We start from the raw sequence: 20,896 nt of genomic DNA, 5'->3' as shown, positions 1-20,896 counted from the left end.
GCGCTGATCCCGGTCCCGGGCCACAGCCGTGTGGAATTTGCACATTGTACCCATGGGTCTCACCGCCACAATCCAAAGTTGTACAGGGTAGGTGGATTGGCCACTCAAATTGTCCCTTAATTGGAAATTTAAAAACAATAAAACAAAATTGGGGCTGCTTTCGACGGACAGGGCGGGTGCACTAGCCGCAACGCTCGAGAGTGGCATTTTATGAGCATGGGGAGATGGCCAGTAGCCTGTTGTCACACCAGCTGAGGGGGCAGGCGGATCCTCGGGAAATAGCGGAGGTGAAGGACTAGAGTGGCAGATTGGTCTCTGTCAGAGCCACTCTGGTATGTGGTGTGGTCCTGTACTTAAACAAGAATCTTGCCAAGTGTTTCTCCAAGGAGCCTGTCGTTTGCTTGCAGATGCCTGCTTGAAGGTTTGAACGACTCTTTCAGCCAACCTGCTGAGTGATAGGGGGCTGTGCTCACATGCTGGACGTTGTTGGACCGAAGAAATATCAAAACGTGTGCACACGTGAAGGACAACCTATTGTCCGTTCCGAGGACCTCAGGGCTGCCATGTGTGGAGAAAGAGAGATGCATCTTCTACACCGTTGCATAAGATGTTATGATCATCATCCAATGGACCTGTAACAATTTGGAATGGGCACCCACTAATAATAGAAACATCAAGCCCATGAACTGGCCAGCGAAGCCCGCCTGGACCCTGGCCCATGGGTCATTCTCAACTGTGGAGAGGTGTGGCGGTGGGGAGGCACTGGTATACCTGGCAGACGGGGCATTGCTGTGTTAACATCTTGATGTCAGCATTGTGTCCCGGCCACCATACATAACTTCTTGCCAGCATCTTCACCACGGTCACACTTGGGTGCGGTTGTGCAGGTCCCGTAGCACGAGCACCTGGCTCTTAGCGAGGATTGCAACCCATGTGCCCCTCAGCAAGACCCCGTCTTCAATACTAAGCTCGGACATCCGAGAAGAAAAAGCTCGTAGCTCCCCGGGCAACTGTTGATACTTACCACCTATGAGGATGAGGTGTGGCATCCAGGCAAGGATGGGATCCATCCGGGTCCAGTCGCGGATACGAGATACGCTGACTTGTAGGGAGTCCATAAAATTCAACACAGAGAAGTTATGTATGGTGGCCGGGACACAATGCCGACATCAAGATGTTAACACATCAATGCCCCGTCTGTCAGGTATACCAGTGCCTCCCCACCGCCACACCTCTCCACAGTTGTGGCTGAGGCCAGTAAGGGCAGTCAGCTCAGTGCATTTGCATGTGCTTTCTGAGACCCTGGCTGATGCCCCAAAGAATACTTGCAAACAGTGAGCAGCACAGCCCACTGCTGGATGTGTGCTGACACTATGGGCGGAATCGCCTTATCTTCACGAAAAAGACTCAGGAGGAATTTGTAGTCCATAACAAGAATAAAATGGCAACCGAAAACAGACTGGTGGAACTTTTTAACTGGGCGACCCCGATCCCCTAAGGCGATGCATCGTGACTGACTATCAGAGCTTGCCTGGGTCACAAGGGTCACAACGTTAGACGAGGGTAAATGCCATTTGATTCGATGAAAAGCCGCCTCCTGGGCTGCATACCAGAGTTAGTCCTGATGTTTTTTCAGGAGGTACAGAGGGGCCAGTCCCGCCACCAGGTTTAGAACGAACTTGCCGTAGTAATTCACCAAGCCTAGAAATGAGGTGAGTCCCATCCTGTCCATTGGTGGAGGGAAAATCTATGGTGCACACCTTGTCTTCCATCGAGTGCAACCCGTCACGGTCCCAGCCAGGGACTCAGAGAGCACATGCAAATGCACTGAGCCGACTGTCCTTACTGGCCACAGCCTCACCTCCCACTCCAGTGGAAGGAATTTTATGGACTCCCTATCACTCAGCGTATCTCGTATCCGCGACTGGACCCGGACGGATCCCATCCTTGCCTGGATGCGACACCTCGTCCTCATAGGTGATAAGTATCAACAGTAACCGAGGTAGACGACCACCTTGGAGTGAAATACACATTTTGCTTGCCACAGGCAGATACCAAACTCTGAATACCGTCGGAGCACTGCCTCCAGATTCTACAAATATTCCTGTTCTGTCACGTCTCTGACCAAGACATCATCAAGGTATACCATGACCTGCGGTACGCCGTGCAAAATGCCCTCATTACACATTTAAATATCGCACAAGCGGACGAAACCCGAAAAGGCAACCAGGTATATTCATACAGACTGCACTGCATATTGATGGTGACATATCTTTGCGAGGACTAATCCATTATGCTATACTTGCATGGGTCTGAATCCCATCCTCGACGCCAATATTGTGACCGCCACAAGGAAGGAGTCCACACCGAGTTGCAGGGTTAAACAGTAGGTTTATTGCATTGTACAGCAGAGCCCTAGACAGGGCTACTCATCGGAGTGAGTGCTGGCTAGTTCTGAGCTGGCTGGCTTTATAGTGGAAGTCCTAGGTTGTTCCGCCCTTCAGCGGCCTTCTCCTAGGGCTTCTGGGAAGCCCCAGGCTGTGACAGGGACCTCAATTGATCTCCGTGTGGGACTTGTGGAATACGCAATACCTCACACTCGTGGAGGCCCGCCCAGCTGGAGTTCGTAAATCTGCCGAATAAAAGCTGGGCCAAACTGGGACTGGCATGATCGGTAGTCCCGGTTAAGATCTTTGGACTTTAACCATGTTGTGCCTTTGTGTTGGTTTATTAAATACTGTTTGACTTACCTTTTCAAGCCTCCTAAGCTTTTATCTTGTTGAACTTCCTGAGTGTTGTTGCAGTTTTACTCATCCAGGCAAGTGGAGAGTATTCCATCACACTCTTGACTTGTGCCTTGTAGGTGGTTGACAGGCTTTGTGGAGACAGGAGACAAGCTACTCGCCGCACAATCCTCAGCCTTTGACCTGCTCTTGTAGTCACCGAAAGAATGCGTCTGCTCCATTTCAATTTCTGGTCAATGGTAACCCCAGAATGTTGATAGCAATGATAGTAACAATTATATCTCTTGTTGCCGATGATTTAATAAAAACAGAGAAAGCTACTCCATTTTGAAACTCTCACTCTGACTTATAGAATTAGTATGAAGGACTTTTGCATAAATCTATGTGCCTATGTTGTACCTACATTATTCCAAAGGTAAAAATTAATTATAATGGGAGCATTTATTGGTCTAATTTCAAGCACAAGTTCACATTAAAAGTACATTTCACTGATAGTTCAAGGTGAAACAAAAGCACAGAGCTCCCTCAGTTGAAATCTGTATTTTAAAACTAATTTGCAAACATACCGGTCAGCTAATTATCTTCTCCTTCTCCTGCAACATGTCCAACCTTTCTGGCATCCGGAACCTGCAGGTAAATCAGAAGAATGTCTTATGTTACATGAGAACTGCCTCAAGAATCAATCAAAATTGTAAATACTTCCCTGGGCAACAGAAGGATTTACAATAACCTGTGTTCCTTCCTTTCTGTTTTCATATCAATTTTTTTTGTTTTCTGCACCCACCCGTTCTCTATTGGTTTATGCAGGGTTATGTTCCATTAGTGCTGACAGATTCCTTTACCTCATCGTGTTGGCTGGCTATTTAACTGAGGCATCGGAGCAGCCAAGCTCAATCATGTCCTTACCTGACATTAATGCACTTTTCTACAGCACACACTGGACTTTCAGTCAGGAGCAGGAAAACTGGCTGAGGTTTCCCCTCCTTTTCTCAGGAGCACTGCATTCAATTATAATTCATCTCCAGCACCATGTGGGAGCTGAACCCAGGGTTAACTTTCTCACCTCATTGTCTATGCCAACAGAGGAGGGCCATTCCTTTTGATTTTAATAAAACATTAATTGAAAAACTGATTCAAACCTGAGTGGAAGATTTGCCACTCTGACAGAATCAAGAACAAGAATCAGCATTCCGGAAAATATATATTTTGGGAGGAAGAAAGTTCCAGCGAGCTCCGATCCAGAACAAATCAAGTTACAATTGGTCTTACAAATAGTTTTTTGCAAGCTGACTGGATTTATGTCTGTGAATCTAGAGTACATTTGCAATTAATTACAGGGCTATTTAAAATACAGAAACTGAGTGTCAGAGTAAGGGGAAATATTGAATACCACTGTGTGGTAGTCACCACTGCTGTATTGTATATATCGCATATGAGGTGTATTACGGTAAGGCCCCTGTACTACAGGTACGGGGTTAGATCCTTGCCTGCTGGCTCCGCCCAGTAGGCGGAGTATAAATGTGTGTGCTCACCGAGCTGCAGCCATTTCGGCAGCAGCTGCGGGAGGCTACACATCTCTGCGTAATAAAGCCTCGATTACACTCTTGTCTCGTCTCGTCGTAATTGATAGTGCATCACACTGGTTCTTTTTGAAACCATATTGAATTAGAAATAACCTTGTTCCTCCCACTCTCTCCTCTTTCACTTGTTGCTCGCTAAAGCACAAATGAAATTTTGCCAATAACCGGGGTGTATAGTCACCTTTAGTTTAGGTATACTGAGCTCCTTCACTGGATACTACTGTTAATGGAAGAAACAAAATAAATTAGAGGCCCTGATTCCTCTTCTTCCTGTAGCACTGCCTTCGTCACACTACCTTTGACACTTTGTTTTTGCCACTTTTCTCAACTGCCCTCATTTCTGAAGGGATTGATTATGGCTGTTGTTTGATTACTTTGCTGCTGGATACAATTTTCCCAACCTTTCCTTTATGCAGACCACAGATCATCATCAAAAGCTTTTGCGGACTTGAACAAACGCAAGCTGTTTTAAATATTTTTTACATAGCTTAGGGTTGAGGGGAGTCAAACTTATATCTGATTTAGCTCACCAGGCTAAATCGCTGGCTTTTAAAGCAGACCAAGCAGGCCAGCAGCACGGTTCGATTCCCGTATCAGCCTCCCCGGACAGGCGCCGGAATGTGGCGACTAGGGGCTTTTCACAGTAACTTCATTGAAGCCTACTTGTGACAATAAGCGATTTTCATATCTCAACTGGTATTAAAAAACAGCTTTTCAAATAGTTTATGATGCATTCACCCTTACTAACTTTAACAGATGCACCATAGAAAGCACCCTATCGGGCTGCATCACAGCCTGGTATGGCAACTGCTCGGCCCAGGACCGCAAGGAACTTCAGAGAGTCGTGAAAACCGCCCAGTCCATCACACAAACCTGCCTCCCATCCATGGACTCCATCTACACCCCCCGCTGCCTGGGGAAAGCGGGCAGCATAATCAAGGATCCCTCCCACCCGGCTTACTCACTCTTCCAACTTCTTCCATCGGGCAGGAGATACAGAAGTCTGAGAACACGCACGAACAGTCTCAAAAACAGCTTCTTCCCCACTGTCACCAGACTCCTAAATGACCCTCTAATTGACTGTCCTCATTAACACTACACCCTGTATGCTTCATCCGATGCCAATGCTTATGTAGTTACATTGTGTTGCCCTATTATGTATTTTGTTATATTTTCTTGAATTTTGTTTAATTCCCTTTTCTTCCCATGTACTGAATGATCTGTTGAGCTGTTTGCAGAAAAATACTTTTCATTGTACCTCGGTACACGTGACAATAAACAAATCCAATCCAAACAAAGCCAATCCAATCCAATATATTGTGGAATATATTGCACAAGAATGTTTGAGAAGCAATTACATTGATTATGATACACATAATTGTCTCTTTTCTATGGACCACTAGTAGTAGTCCACAGACCACAGGCTGGGAACCACTGATCTAGAACCCGAGCCAAGAGCCCATGCTCAGCTTGTATTGTTAGTAGCCTATCTGACTGTGGGACGCATTATTCCCGAGTTTGTTCCTTCCCTCACTCTGCATTAGGCACTAAATTGCCAGTATGAATTACTGAGTAACACTCAAGTAGGGCGATTTATTTTCTTGTTCTCCCATGACCAGGACAAGTCAACTCAACATTGCCTATGATTAATCCTGAAACATACAGATTTGTAGGGCACAATTACATTACTTTCGCCAACTCAATCATGTGGCTACCTGTATTGAAGTTTATATCTTCCTGTAAATTAGCTGATCTGTTACAGGGCGGCACGATGGCACAGTGGTTAGCATTGCTGCCTCACATCTCCAAGGACCCGGGTTCAATTCCGGCCTCGGGTGACTGTCTGTGTGGAGTCTGCACATTCTCCCAGTATCTGCATGGGTTTCCTCCAGGTGCTCCAGTTTGCTCCCACAGTTTAAAGATGTGCAGGTTAGGTGGATTGGCCATGCTAAACTGCCCTGTATCCAAAAAGCTTAGGTGGGGTTACTCAGTTATGGGGATAGGGTGGAAGTGTGGGCTTAAGTAGGGTTCTCTTTCCAAGGGCCGGTGCTGACTTGATGGGCTGAATGGCCTCCTTCTGAACTGTAAATTCTATGATTAAGCTGAAGTGCCAGTATACAACTACATAAAGAGCATATCTTTGACTATATCAGGTTCTGGTTAGAAAGCTGGCCGAGCAGCAAGTGCTAGAAAGTTGAGATATCAAATTGTGCTGTTGCTCAAGGATCTGTGCTGGCGTCTCAAATATACACTAGTTATTAATGACTTTGATGATGAAATAGCAAGCCATATATCCAAGTCTGTCAATGATAGAAAGATAGGTCACATCGTAAGCATCAATTTACAAAAGGTTATTACAGATTGAGCATCCCTTATCTGAAATGCTTGGGGCCGAGTGTGTATCATATTTCAGAATTTTTTGATTTTGGAATATCATGGGCATCTGCAGCATGTTGGGACCTGCACTCGTGCGGCACATTGGGAACTGCGCATGTGTGGCATGAGTTGGGAACTGCGCATGTGCGACACGTTAGGAACTGCGCATGTGCGGAGCATTGGGACCCACGCATTGCTCGGGAACCTTCCCAGAGCTTTGTGGGATTTCCCACTCGTGACGTCTATTCGGCCCTCGGAAAAAAGTGAGGATTTAGACATTTTTTGGTTTTCAGAATTTGGGGTAAGGGTTGCTCATCCTGTATTAGATTCAGCAAATGGGCAAATGGATTTCAATATCTGGAAATGGGAGGTCATCCACTTTGGATCTTAAAAAGAATAAAGCTAATTATTTTCTTAAATGATGAAAAACTAGAAACACCAGAGGCCCAACGAGGCTTTGGAGTCCAGGTACATAGATTATTAAAATAGAGTGAGCTGTCCTCTGGTGTCAGGGATGTGCTGAGTAGTCACATATCAGGTGGCTCTCCTACGAATTCGAAAATAGGCTCTTTTACCCAAAATAGCTCGCTAAAACAAAGAAAAAAATATCCATTTACCCTAGTTAACAATACAAGAGAGGATGCCGAACAACAGTCATTCCAGAGACTGTAAGGAGACAAGAAATGGAAGAAACCAAGAGAAACAAGCGGCCGGGACTGAAGGCTCATGAGGCAATGAAGCGCCGGCCACATCAGAGTGAGAAGGATCAGCAAACCGCACTCGGAGTTCTCCCTCACCAAAGGGCGGATGGAAGAAGTTCCTCTCCAGGGAACTAAGAGAACATAGAGAAGAGACAAAGACCGATATCCGAGCTGCGGTCAGGATGGTGGTTGCGGAGGCCCTGGCAACCATGCAGGCGGCCTTGGTCAAGGCAGAGAGGTGGCTGGAGGCCCAAGGGAACACCATCAAAGAATTGGAAAAAGCCTCAACAGACCAGAGTGACCGGATCGCCGCCCTGGCTGGTCACGACACAGGAAAGTCTGAAGGAGAAAATAGAGGACGAGAAGAACTGGTCACAGCGCCAAACCTTAAGAATAATGGGCATGCGGAAGGGATCAAAGGTAGAGACCCCACGGTCTATGTGGTCCAGATGCTGGGAAGCCTGGTGGGAAGGAACAGCTTCCCCAACCTGCCAGAAATAGACAGACCCTCACTGGCTGCACTGGCCAAAACCCAAGGCTGGAGAGCAGGCAAGGGTGATAATCCCCAAGAAGCACCGGTGCCAGGACCAGAAAAGAATCCTGCGCTGGGCTAGCAGACAAAGACATGCAACTGGAAAGGGCACCAGATCAAGATTTGTCAAAACACTGGGGCAGACCTGGCCAAGCACCGGGCAGAGTTTAACAGGGTGAAGGCAGCCCTGTACAAAATAGGTTAAATTTGGGATGCTGAACCCGGCTAAACTCTGGGTCACATTCCAGGGTAGGAAGCTTTTCTTCACGATCCCTGTGGACACGGACAAATTTGTCCTGGAAAACAGGCTGGGAAAACAGCAGCAGAGTGAGAAGATTATCCGAATGGACTTTAACCAACCTGAGATACATTTTGTGTGGGACTGCACTGCCTCACTTTGAAGACGGCAACCCGACTCCCAGATGCAGCCCCTAGACCTCCCCCAACTCACCAATAAGGGGGTCTTCATACCCCCCGCACCCCACCTCATATCAGGAGGGCAGCCCCGGGCCGATCATCAGCTCGGGAAAGATGCCAGCCTGGAAGAGTCCCTGCCATCCTGGCAGAGTTACCTGGGCACCCCAGCAATACCAAGGTGCCCGGGTGACACCAGCAGTGTCACGGTGCCGCCTTGCCTGAAGACCAGCCACCCAAGAGCCTCTGATCACCTGGGAAACCTTCCCAAGTGCCATTCTGCCAGATTCCCATTGGTGGGGACCAGTGCCAAACGGTGCCCAGCTAGGTTCTCCTCAGCGAGATTGGTAGATGACGTGTGGCCGTTCGATCCGGCGTCAGCATTGTTACGTGAGTTTATTAGCTCACCACACTGTGCAAGGCTGGGCCCCGCTCATTGTGGGCAGGATTCGGATTGCAATACCTTGTGAAATCTGGTTAGATCTTGCGAGACGTAACAACCGTCGGGGGTCCTAGAAGAGGTCTCACTTGGGATCTACCGGTACATCCCGTTCCGATTCTGGCGGGAGGCGGTCGGTAAATCGCACCCTATATGTGTCTTTCTGACAAGCTCCAAATGTTTCTTCTCTCATGCTCCACTCTAACTTGCGAAATGTGAGTGGGCCTCAAGTGACTTGCCATTACAATTTCTCATCTCCACTCAAACCGTTTCTTATCCTGTTTACCTGAACTTAAGCTCTCTATTATGCTAATACTATCATTAACTAACAGAGCCACCCACCCCCACCTTTTCCTTGCTTTCTGTACTTCATACATATCCTGCATCCTTCAACATTCAGGTTCAAAACCATGTCTTCCTGCAACCATATCTCCGCAAGGGCTATCAAATCGTACTTATTCATTTAATCAGCTAGAGGTGCACGATCGCTGAGTGAAACCGAGTAAGTATATTTGGGTCAGAGTGGGAATTCAACTAGTAAATATTTTTCAAATTAAGATGCCTAGATAAATAGGCAGCTGCCTGAGTGACAGTTAACTGTCAGTCACCTGAAAGCTCTTCGCCTAAACAGGAACTGAATCGGTGTTCATTACCGTAACAGGAAGCTAAGCTACTCAGCACAGCTCTATATAAGAAAGGAACTTTTTAAAGCATATGATCATTGTCAAAGATATTGGATGGAATTTTCCTAAAAAATGGCAAAGTTTCAGGTTCTACTGAAACCTAGCGTATTACTCCCCTGAAACAAAGCCAGGTTTTCATTCCAGACTTTTTCACAGTTTGTCAATAAAAAGCAGGAGAGCATGTTTTGTACCAAAGATTGCGGCGAATTGGGGCCTCATAGAGCTGGCAAGCCTGGCTCTGCAGAGATCGGGGTTCAAAGGAGACACTCCCAACCCTCCAACATAGAAAGCCAACCTCTCCCCAACACTCAGTGGTCCAGTCACCCCACCCCCCTCCCCACACCTTGCAGGCAAGAATGGTGACCCGAACACCCCCCCACCCTCAATCCTTTGGGGCACCCCCTCCCCATTCAAAGTCTCTGTCCCCCTCCATCACCATTGAGTTGCAACCCACCTCCTTCGCCACTGCCGGTATTGGGGCATCTTTCACCTCCCCCTTCAACCATCGTCGACATCAGGGTATCTCCCCCCCACTCCACCATTGCCGACATCAGGGCATCGTACCGCCTCCCATTCCACCATCTTCTCCGGCAACCCCACATAATGGGAAACCCCTCCTCCCCCTCCTGCCTCCACCCCTCACTGATGGCCCCTCGAGGCCCAGGTTGGCATTGCCAGGGTGCGAGGGGGCTGTGCCAGTGCACTGCCGGATCAAATCACTCACCACCCAGGGGCTATACTCAACTCCGATCCCCCAATGTAGTCATCAAGGTTGGTTTCCACTTCTGGAAATTAGTAGTGATTCCCATTGGCATTAAATCACACCAGCAGGGTGGAACATCTGACGACCCCGGATGCAACGGCACTAAGCCATTTATGAATATTTAAATTTGTTTAAATTCATAGTAATCAGGTTCATACTCTCGCTGAACATTGGGACCCCCTGCAGAAAAAGGAAACACCCCCAACCCTCCAACACAGAGGGTCAAACCCCCCCCCCCCACCACCACCACTCAATAATCGATTTACATCAGTAGGGAGGGCCCAGGAACATTGCGTTCAGAACAAATCCCATTTTAGGCCTCTTACAATACTTCACGGCCATTGCGGGATTTGTTCCGGCCGTAAATGGGCCTGGGAAGCCATTGTTCACTGTAATCTGATAAAGGAGCTCAATGGTTATGATATCTGAAAGCTATTCAACACAATAAATGCTGGAAATACTCAGCAGACTATGCAGCATTTGTGGAGATAAAAAAACGTGATAACCCAATTACTTTGTTGTCTCTTTTCAAAGATGCTGCCTGGGTGGGGTGCTCTTTCCAAGGGTCAGTGCAGACCTGATGGGCCGAATAGCCTCCTTCTACACTGTAAATTCTATGTACCTGCTGAGTATTTCTAGCATTATCCATTTTTAAGATTTCAAACATCCAACGTTTTTCACTCTGATAAATTAGACAGTGGGAACTGCTAAAGATCTTATGTTGCGAGTGCCTTCAGGCAAACTATTTACAAACTTTTATGTTCCACCCACACTTTGGTATTTTGTTTTCAAATGATACCTGGGTATAAATATACTGAAACTCAAATGAGAGGGAGAACACTGTAAAACCTGCTTTACCTGTTGCGATACTTGGCTTATGACCGAGATGTTAGACAAAATTGAATCAAAGCTTAACATTTTCAATTCCTCAGAATGCTGCTAATTAAAGTGGAAAAATTTGAACCAATAGTTTTGGAAGACATATTAACTAATAATAATTAGATAAGAAAAATCCTTATTGTCACAAGGAGGTATACATTAACACTGCAATGAAGTTACAGTGAAAAGCCCCTAGTCGCCACATTCCAGCGCCTGTTCGGGTACACGGCGGGAGAATTCAGAATGTCCAAATTATCGAACAGCTCGTCTTCGGGAGATGTGGGAGGAAACCGGAGCACTCGGAGGAAACCCACGCAGATGCAGGGTGAACATGCAGACTCCGCACAGACAGTGACCCAAGCCGGGAATCGAACCTGGGACCATGGCGCTGTGAAGCCATAGTGCTAACCCACTATGCAACCGTGCTGTCCCTGCCTCAATAATCTCCTGCAATTATCGCACTTTTGATAAATGACTGTATGTACTGAACTATAGGCTGCACCTCAATAGCATTACGTTTTAGTATGGATTCTATACGGACATTAGGAAGGTTATTATTAATTTTCCATGAGAATGTAGCCTGTATGTAGAGAAATTCTATACATAATTTTGTTTGATTCGTTCTTAGGACTTGAACATCATTGGAAAAGTCAGCAGTTATTGCCAATCCCCGATTGTCCTTGAGAAGGCAGTGGTGAATCACCTTCTTGAATCGCTGCTGAGTGACATTAGGGAGGCAGTTCCAGTATTTTGATCCAGCAACAGTGATAGAATGACAATATAGTTCCAAGTCAGGATGGTGACTGGGGGGAGGGGGGGGGGGGGGGGGGAGAACTTGCAGATTCTGGTGGTCCCAAATTCACAACTCTTGTTCTTTGAGGTGGTTGAGATCACAGGTTTTGGAAGGTTTTGAATTGCTGCATTGCATCTTGTAGATGGTTCATACAAGTATTTACTGGTACATTCTCTCGAGACTAGGCTTCTAAAAATATCCTTTGAGGCAAATCACCTTCTTGAAAATGAGCCAGTCAATTCAGTCACAGAGCTCTGCAGCACCATGAAACACAGCCAAAAATGCACAATTGCCCGCATCTGACTTGCCACATGGGAGTCTAAGCAATGGACTATTGACAAGCTATTTGCATATGGGGCAGCATGGTAACATAGTGGTTAGCACAGTTGCTTCACAGCTCCAGGGTCCCAGGTTCGATTCCTGGCTTGGGTCACTGACTGTGCGGAGTCTGCATGTTTTCTCCGTGTTTGCGTGGGTTTCCTCCGGGTGCTCCGGTTTCCTCCCACAGTCCAAAGTTGTGCAGGTTAGGTGGATTGGACATGATAAATTGCCCTTAGTGTCCTAAAAGGTTGTGTAGGGTTACTGGGTTATGGGATAGGGTGGATGTGTGAGCTTGGATAGGGTGCCCTTTCCAAGGGCCGGTGCAGACTCGATCAGCCAAATGGCCTCCTTCTGCATTGTAAATTCTTTGATTCTTTGATAAGTAGTATACAACCAAATTCAATTCTGCCCAAATTGTTTTCAATTGACACCCACAGTGCATCATCCAATAGGCCTCATTAGTTTGTGATCAAGAGTGGGATTTCTGCTTGATTTCTTCCTCTCCCTGGCACAGTGGCTGAGTGTTGTGCCATGCATGTTGTGTGGGGGCAGCACCAGGTTCAACTCTGCGGTCCTCTGAATTTGAATAGCCCACCAACACTCACCATATAACGCTTAATCATGAAGAATGAACATTTGGAAATGGTACAGGTAAGTGACCAGGTGCATATTGTATATTTTAAATTGTGTACTGTATTGTAGGAGGGCTGCTAGAACTCAAGAAGTTGAATTCTAGCAGGGGTCAACCTCCTCAATAAAATGCTAATTCCCCTGGTATAGCATTTAACTGCTTCCTGAATGATTCCAGAATTCGTTCATCCACATACCTACTCCAAAAGTGCTCCTAACATCAGTCTTGAATTTGGTCAATTATGCCCTTATCTACAATCGAGTTCAAATTGAGATTATATAATTTTAAACATTTCAGTTTGGATCTCATATATCTAAATTCCTGTTTGACTCTCATCAAGAATAAAGAATTCTAATGTTACTAACCTTTCAAACAGGAATCAGGTTTGTGACCCTTTGCACCATTTCCAAACTTCAATATTTTCCCTTCATTCACAGAACTGTATAAAATAGCCTGACTGCAGCACAATGTAACTTGACCATGACTGCCTCAGACTTTATGTTCAAGTAGTTTGACAACAGTATAGGCTTTGTTGATTGTTACTCTGCACAGAGAAGGTGTGGTTAGGTGCAAATGCAGTCTAACAAAATTTGAGATGCCGATCAACTGTGATCCAAATATTTAATGACAATAGACTTGAGGGGCTGAACTGCCTCCTGCGAATCAATAATCTGTAATATCCCTAGTGGAGTACGAGCTCACCTGTTATCAGCAGGATATCTCAATTAACCCATGTATATAAGGTCAACCAGTAAGACACCGGCAATGTAGGAACCCGGTAGTATACATATCAATTGTGTAAATAAAACTTGGTTTCTTATTTTACTTGATGTGGACATCCTGTGTATTATTAAACTGGCGACGAGGAGTAAACTGGTTTGCTGTCAACGTTGCGGCCTACTCAGCTGAGCCACTTCCCAATTTCCTGGATCCAGGTTTAGATTTCTTTAATTCGTCATGCCTCTGTTTGGGTAGTAAGTTGCATTTGAAGCCAGTTTTGAAGATTGGAACAAATACACTGAATTCCTGCATTATTTCTTCCAGCCAACAATACCACAGGGAACAAACTACAGATGGTCAGACTGTTGACGGCCTGTGAATCGCATACATTCAGGGTGATCCGGAGTTTCATATACTCAGCGACACCGGATAGGCAAACATTCAACCAGCTTGTGACACTTGTGGCACAACACTTTAACCAACCCCATTGATAGTCATTCAAAGATATTGGTTTAATACAGCGGAGAGGATCTCCGGTGAGCCCGTCACCGAGTTCATATTTCAGCGACGGAAGATGGCTGAGTTATGTGAGTATGGAGCTGTTTTGTCCGATATGTTCTATGATCCTAGGTATTAATAATATGGTAACTCAGAAAAATCTTTTGGGTGACATCTCCCTAACTTTTCAGAAGCATTACAGATCTCCTTGTTCCAAGAAAGTTCAAAACATGGCTTCCAAGACATACAAGGGATGGAGTTGAATGTCCTAGGGCATTGCCCCTCAAGTGGTATTCCTGGACCGACACCGCTGCGACTCTGGCCGAAGAGTAGGCCGCCGAGATGTGTGAAGTCACCCGACTTCTCTGAAGGCGATTCTGGCCTGTGCGCAACGTGTGAAGCTGTTCCAGGTGTACCCGCAGGCAGCAGGAGGGCCACCTCTCTTGGCGACCTGGTCGAGGTAGGCATCAGCCACGGGGCTGGGCCTTGCATCTGGATGACCCAGCAGCGACAGAATATGAGGCTGAGGTGCAGCTGAACTGTTTGGGTTTATTCATGTTCTGATACAGGGCAATGCCTAAATATTGGTGGTGGTTTATAGGTACCAATCTAGGTGGCTTCCCCTCATTGTTGTGCAAGGAAATGGCCCTAGCCAGTTGGGCCATGATTGGCTACACCGGCCACACTTGGATTGGCAGCATATCCTCCAAGTGGGATCCGAGCAATTTCCCTGATGTTTTGTAGCCTGGTTTGGGGTAAAGGGGCACTGGCCAAGATCAAAGTGGACCCGGAAGCCGAGCCCCGATAATTTTGTGCTCACCTGGTTCCCTATGCTATAGCAGACAAGATTGAAACAGAACTTCACTGATCAGAAAGATTGATCATCAATCGGCCAGTGTGCTTCACTGATTGGGTGGCACCAGTGGTCCCTGGAATGAAGCCGGATAAGACAGTCCGCCTCTGCAGAGACTATAAATTGGCAGTGAGCACAGTTTCGAGATTGGACCGTTCTTCTTTACCGAGCTTTGAGGATTTGTATATAGCATTGGGCGGTAGCTATTCATTCGCAAAATTAGACATGAGCAATGCTTATCTACAACTGGAGCGACATAAATCCACCCGGAAATACACACAAGGGACTCTATGAGTAACCCCAGCTCCCGTGCTGTGGTGGTATGATTTGCATAGCTGTCTGCCATTGGTGCAGAACACCGGCTTACCATTGGCCCTGGTCGGTCATGTGCCTCTCGACCGATTGGTGGAGACCAGTCATGTGACGGCTCTCTGATTGGTCGAGAGGCTGAGTTAACCACGCCTCTATACCGAGGTATAAATAGTCAGAACGCCCGGCGGTCGTCCATTTACTGTAGTCGACCGCAGGGCTAACTTCTAGCTGATTAAAGCCTAACTTTTGTAGGCTCGTCTCGCGTTCGATTGATGGCTCATTACGTGCTGAGTATCTTCGGTATGCGCAGTCTTCTAGCTCATCATGAAGAACATACTGCGGTTTACTTAGACGTCATGTTAGTCATAGGGACCATGGAACAAGAACATTTCCAAAACCTCGTTGTGGTGTTGAAGTGGTTTTCCGAATATGGAGACCAGCAGACGAAGTGCGTGTGTCACGCGAAAGAATTGGAGGGGGGCTAGGACGGTAGCCAAATTTAGAATAAATTGACCATAGTAATTAACTAGACCAAGAAAAGAGCGAAGGTCTGACGTATCTCACGGAGCGGCAGCCATTTTGATCGCCCTTACCTTGTGGTCCGTCTCCGAGCTCCCCACAGCGGCACGCGTACGCCCTTGGGAATGGCCAAGACACCCTTCGGTTCATGTACATGCCAACTTCGCCGGTGCCTTCTTGGTTTTCATGTTTCTCACCCTGGTGGACGCCCACTCAAAGTGGCTGGAGGTCCACAAAATGGCGTTGAGCACTTCATGGGCGAGCATCGAGTGATTGCGCATTTCTTTTTACACCCACGGAATCTCTGATGTACTTGTGACCATAACGCAGCCCATTTCATGAGTGAAGAATTTGACATGTCCGCACAACCCCATAACACCTGGCAAGATTGGTTTGGCAGTGAGGGCCGTGCAGATGGTTAAACGGGGGCTCAAGAAACAGACATCTGGCTTGATGGACACAAGACTGGCAAGATTTGTATTCTCGCACAGGACCACACTGTACACAGTAACTGGGGTAGGCCCTGCTAAGATGTTAATTGGTCGTAGGCTTCCTACATGACTAGAATTTTCTTCTACCGGACATCAGTGCAAAAGTCTGCTATAACCAAGATTTGCAAGGGCGTTGCCCAGTTCAACCTCTTTAATGCTTCGTAACTGACCACCCGGCGTTTGTTCGTATCTTCAACGATGTTGTTCTGACTCTCTGGGATTGAACGTCCGTCAAACAGTACCAGTCACTTACCAAGTTCGGATCCAGGGCAACTCATGAGACGGCACCTGGATCACATTCGCTCAAGGTCGGTCCCTCGTGAAATACCTCGGAAGAAGCCTGTCCTAGATATTGCGGCTCCATTGCCAAACCAGCCTGCTGTAGCGCCTCCAGCCTCTCCTGATACCGACATGTCCGACATTGTATGTTATGACTCCAAAATGGAGACACAGACCTCTGCGGATGGCATGGTATCACATTGGTTAGCACTGTTGCTTCACAGCTCCGGGGATCTGGGTTTGATTCCCGACTTGGGTCACTGTCTGTGTGGAGTCAGCACGTTCTCCCCGTGTCTGCGTGGGTTTCCTCAGGGTGCTCCAGTTTTCTCCCACACGTCCCGAAAGACGAGCTTCTTTGGTGAATTGGACATTCTGAATTCTCCCTCCGTTTATCCGAACAGGCGTCAGAGTGTGGCGGCTGGGGGATTTTCACAGTAACTTCATTGCAGTGTAAATGTAAGCCTATTTGTGACACGAATAAAGATTATTATTATGAGGTCTCAGACACCGACTCCGTAGTTCAGCTGCCTCCTGATAATCGTCCACCATGACGTTCCTGCCACAGGCGATGTTCACCAGCAAGGTATATGCTGCCTGATCTGGCTCATCCTCCTTCTCTGCCTCATTGCTATCGGGATGGTCTTCGGACTTTGTGGGGGAGGAATATAATATCCTGCACAGAACCTACAGGGTGGGAATGCTTGTCTCCCCCCGTACTCCTGGCGGAGTATGAGCTCCCCCGCTAGGGACGGGATATCTCAATTAACCCATTTATATAAGGTTGGCAGTAAGGCACTGACAGAGCAGGAAGCGTTTGTGTAAATAAAACTGTATTTTACTCGGTGTGGACTCCCCGTGTCCTTATTAAATATTCCTTCTAACTTCCGTTTGCAGTTTCAATATAAATGCCCTTGAAGATTGACACGTGAACCGAATTAGATCCTAGTCGGAATAACGAGTATGTACTTGAGATCAACCGGAAGAAACAAGAAACCAACATGACACCAACCAGAACACATTTCACACCTATTTTCCAGCCAGTTTAATTAGTTATGTCTGGTTATGGTTTACTAAGAGCAGTTAACCTGAACTGGGGCCTGCACATCTTTGAGCACCAAGAGGCAATTTAGAATGGCCAATTCACCTAACCTACACATCTTTGGACAGTGGGAGGAAACCGAAGCACCCAAAGGAAATCTGCGCAGACACGTGGAGAACGTGCAAACTCCACACAGACAGTCACCCAAGTTCGGAGCTGGTCAGTGCATAAAACGGGTCTAAGTGCAGCCTCATCGGGGAGTTCCCTGCTAAGGCCCCAGATCTGCCCAGGTGTACATTAGATAGCGGGTGTTTCTCGGCACTCTGGGCGCTGGAAAACACCCGGCTAATCGCGAACAAGACGGGACTCTGACCCCATTCGGGCAGATCGCTCCCGTAATCTGCACCATTCGCCACAGAAAATGTGAAATTGCTTTTCTGTTGCAGTTAATAATTACTCTGTAAAACATTGCAGATCTGCAACAAAGAAAATGATAAATGTTCTAAGCTATCTAGAATACTGGCATCTGCGTCAATCTGTAAAGGTGGTTGATCGGTTAAATTCTTCATAATTCATCTTGAATGAGAAGTAGGCAGGTTTGGGTATGCCTCTGACTTGCCACCACTCTGTTATTGCACCACTTACTGTTGATTTTTTAAATTGAAAATCGTATTACAATAGATCTTTGAAATATGTGTCAAAATTCTGATGTACATTAAAAGAGTCCCAGCTTCCAATTTTAACCTGTTCCCAGTTCATGGCATGGTTGCACAGTGATTAGCACCTTTGGCCCATCGAGTCTGCACCGATGCATGAAAGGCCCTGGCCTGCTCATCTAATCCCACTTGCCAGCACTTGTCCGAGAGCCTACAATGTTATAACATGCCAAGTACTCACCCAGGCATTTTTTGAAGCATGTGAGACATCCTGCCTCTACCACCCTCCCAGGCAGTGCATTCCAGACTGTCCCCACTCTCTAGGTAAAAAAGGTTTTCCTCAACCCCCCCGAGACTGCAGTCCATGGGATTGACACAGCTGCACTCCCATTACAGGCCCATTTCCATTTATTTTGCTAGCTTCATTAAGCTGGCACTGCCCCTGGAATTCTCTGAACTCGTCTCCTTGCTGCACCAAGTTTTAAATGACTCCCAGTGCTATTTCTGAGCCTTAACTATCTCCAGCATGGAACCAGTAACTTCCTGCTACCTTCTCAGCTCCCCAGGAATAATAGGAAAAGTGATCCTGGTTCTTTTGCTCACAAATTTGTTTAATATGAAGAGTGTTGCTGGAGAACTGGATTCTCATGTTAGATACGCAAAAACAGACTTGCATCTAAAAGCGGACACTCACTCTATTTCTCTATCTCTCTCACACACACTACCCTCTCCCTCTGAAGCAGACAAACACACACACTCACACTTCCATCCTTCTCTCTCTCACATATACCCACCTCTCTCTGTCTCTCACACTCACAACTCTCTCACTCACATATCCACCTCTCTCTGTCACACACATCCACACTATCACCTCCCTCTCTCTCTCTCTCTTCACTCCACACTCCCACCTCTCTCTTTTATTCCTTGACCCCCACTCTCTGGCCCTCTTTCCCCACGCCACGACACCCCTTTCCCCGGCCTTTCCGCCCCATTCTCCTGCCTTCGCTCTCAGGCCTCCGTTCCCCATTCCTTTCACCGAGTCAGCCTCCCCTCCGCTCTGTGGCTGCGGCCTACCAAGCTGCACCACCCACTCTGCTGTCCAGTTGCCTTTGCTCTTGCCCTGATTTTGCTGCGGACTGATTTTACCACTATTTCCAACTCATCCAATCAGAGGCTGGCTTCTACAGATTTAGCTCGTGGGGATCAAGGTCTATGGGGGGGGGGGGGGGGTCAAGGTAGTGAACTTGATGATCAGCCATAAAAGTTGTTTCATTTAAAGTATTCCCACTGTGTACTCTTCAGGTAGCTCAATAGGCAACCAACCAGCTGCACCCTCAGAACCGTGAATAACACTGTTACCTCATGGCGCCGAGGACCCGGGCTCGACCCCGAGTCACTGTCCGTGTGGAGTTTGAACATTCTCCCTGTTTCTGCGGGGTCTCACCCCCACAACCCAAAAGATGTGCAGGGTAGGTGGATTGGCCACATGAAATTGCCCCTTAATTGGAAATTTATTTTTAAAAAGCTTTGCGTATGCCTATGCATTGGAAATGACAATGGCAAGCCAAGTCTTATCAACTTTGCAAAGTTCTCCTCACTAACATCTGGGGGCCTGTGCCAAAATTGGAAGAGCTGTCCCAGACTAGTCAAGCAACAATCTGGCATAATTATACTCATAGAATCACACCTTACAGGCAATGTCCCAGACACCATTATCACCATCACTGGGTATGTTCTGTCCCACCATCAGGACAGACCATCCACAGCTGGCGACATTGTTGTTTACAGTTATGAGGGAGTGAACTTGCGGGAGGGGGGAGGTGTAGGCAGTTGGTGGTAATCAGCAGGAAATTTCCTTAACCATGTTTGATCTGATGACGTGAAACTTCATGAGTTGATGTTGAATTGGGCAGCCAGGAGGCACTCTACATTTGGTTGAGAGGTGCAAAATTCAAGCAAACTGATGCTGATGACACTAGGAAGTGAAAAATTAAGACTCAATTCGACAGCCCGATCTTGCACACGCAAAATGTCAGTTTGGCATCTTGGCAGTGTCAGGCTGGCACACAGGTGGCATTGCCAGGGTGTCAGTCTAGCACTGCCAAGGTGCCAAGCTGTCACTGCCAGGGTGCCCAGGTGGCACAGGGCAGTGCCAAGGCATCACCCTACCCAACGGGCATGCAGCTAGGGTGGGGGGGGGGGGGGTATGATCTCCTGGGAGATCCCCATGAGTACCATTCTGTCTGGTCCCCGTTTATGGGGACCAGTGCTGAACAGCGCTCGCCCGAGATCGCCAAGGCAAAGGGGATGAATCCCAAAGCCTCGGGTACCTCAGGAATCTGCACATTAGAATGGGACCAACTGTCTCGCTCTAAAAGGCAGATTTGCCAAAAAGTGATCCCGCCAACAATGGGGAGAATTTACGTTGCAACGTCTCGCGAGATCGAACATGATTTTGTGAGGCGTTGCGAACCAGGTCGTTCCTGGGAGCGGGGTCTCCCGGCTTTTATCTGCCACGCTGCGCCACGGCGTGATGCTTTACAGGTGCAGCCCATTGGTTCGCGCCCAAGATTATTTAAAAATAAATTGTCATGCCCATGTATACAATATGCAGGAAGCACAATGTTCCCAATGCTAAACAGACATTACTTGGGGAACACATTTAGGCTTGGG

At 47.2% G+C, this 20,896-nt stretch overlaps 1 protein-coding gene across 1 annotated transcript in view; it reads right to left on the bottom strand.

Moving 5' to 3' along the window:
- Positions 1 to 20,896, bottom strand: part of st3gal2 (ST3 beta-galactoside alpha-2,3-sialyltransferase 2) — a 510,319-nt gene that overhangs the window by 390,488 nt on the left and 98,935 nt on the right. The window contains exon 2 of the mRNA XM_038807114.1: positions 3,311 to 3,371. The gene's annotated coding sequence lies outside the window, so the exon portion shown is untranslated. The remainder of the gene's footprint in view (positions 1 to 3,310; positions 3,372 to 20,896) is intronic.

Source organism: Scyliorhinus canicula, chromosome 9 (genome assembly GCF_902713615.1).
Source record: "Scyliorhinus canicula chromosome 9, sScyCan1.1, whole genome shotgun sequence".
NCBI lineage: Eukaryota > Metazoa > Chordata > Chondrichthyes > Carcharhiniformes > Scyliorhinidae > Scyliorhinus > Scyliorhinus canicula.
Note: the sequence above shows the minus strand (reverse complement) of the source record. Positions and strands in the feature narration are given on the sequence as shown.